At 44.2% G+C, this 1,338-nt stretch overlaps 1 protein-coding gene across 1 annotated transcript in view; it reads right to left on the reverse strand.

Moving 5' to 3' along the window:
- LOC130586729 (zinc metalloproteinase-disintegrin-like crotastatin) overlaps positions 1-1,338 on the reverse strand; it is a gene marked incomplete at both ends in the record, with an annotated part of 22,250 nt that overhangs the window by 17,822 nt on the left and 3,090 nt on the right. The gene's annotated exons all lie outside the window — the stretch shown is intronic.

Genomic DNA, 1,338 nt, shown 5'->3' on the forward strand with positions numbered 1-1,338 from the left:
AAATTAAAATAAATGATATTATTTGAGGAAATTTCCTGTTAGGAGATGGTTAAAATGAATTGGAATGATCAGGGAAAAAAACAAAAAAAAATGTTTAAAAAAAATCAAACAAAAAAAATAAACTCAAACAAACAGAAAACCTCAAACAAACAAACAAAAAAAATCCCATAAAACAAAAATAAAGAAACAAAAATAAACAAGAAAAAGAAAGGAAAAAAACCACCAAACCAAAAAAAACAACCCAATCCAGAACTCATTCTGCACATTTCTTTCATTCAGAATTTTCCCATTCCCGATAAGAATTCCTAACAAAAATTTCAAGTTTTTATTCCCTATTACATCGATCAAACCCATCCCATGAGCTCGGAGGAGCGCTCAGGTGGGAGCTTCGGGGGAGATTAAAGTTAATTAAAAAGAGTTAATTAAGAAATGCCTTCAGCAGCGATTGCGGCTGGCGTGGCTGGAAATGTGAGCCGGGAGGAAATGGGGTTTTATCGGGTTTGGGATCTCCCTCAATGGGGGCGGGATCGGTCACGGGGCCGGGCAYGAGGAACCGCGGAAAAAGGGCAAAGTCGGAGCTGGGAAAGGTTTGGGATGGCCCCGGCACCCCAGAAAAGGATGGGATTAAATCCAGGAATTGTTCCTGGGAGGAACGATTGGTGCCTTCATGGAAACCGAACTGCGGGGTTGATTCGCAATGGGAACATGAGAGCAATCCCAACTGCCCTGAGGAACAACCCCAAATCCCAACTGCTCTGTGGGACAATCCCAAATCCCAACTGTCCCATTCCTTCAGAAAATCCCAAATCCCAACTGTCCCGTGGAACAACCCCAAATCCCAATTTCCTCATTCCTTCAGAACAATCCCAAATCCCAACTGCCCTGTGCCTTTGGAACAATCCCAAATCCCAACTGCTCTGTCCCTTTAGGACAATCCCAAACTCAACTGCCCCATCCCTGTAGGACAATCCCAAATCCCAACTTCCCCATCCCTTCAGAACAATCCCAAAAATCAACTACCCCGTGTCTYTGGAACAACCCCAAATCCCAACTGTTCTCTCCCTTTAGGACAATCCCAAATCCCAACTGCCTAATCCCTTCAGAACAATCCCAAATCCCAGCTTCCCCATCCCTTCAGAACAACCCCAAACCCAACTGCGCCATCCCTTCAGAAAACCCCAAATTACAGCCTTCGAACCCGCATTTCCAACCTTTCCTTTCTGTCCCGATTATTTCACAGATCCACCAAATCTCACAGATGTCAAATTTGGAAATAAAAGGGAAATAAAACCCTTTGTGTTTCACCTCGATCCGCGGCGTGGTTGTGATTCGCCGGCC

This window comes from Malurus melanocephalus, unplaced genomic scaffold, assembly GCF_030028575.1.
Source record: "Malurus melanocephalus ecotype Western Australia unplaced genomic scaffold, MMel_1.1 scaffold_1277, whole genome shotgun sequence".
NCBI lineage: Eukaryota > Metazoa > Chordata > Aves > Passeriformes > Maluridae > Malurus > Malurus melanocephalus.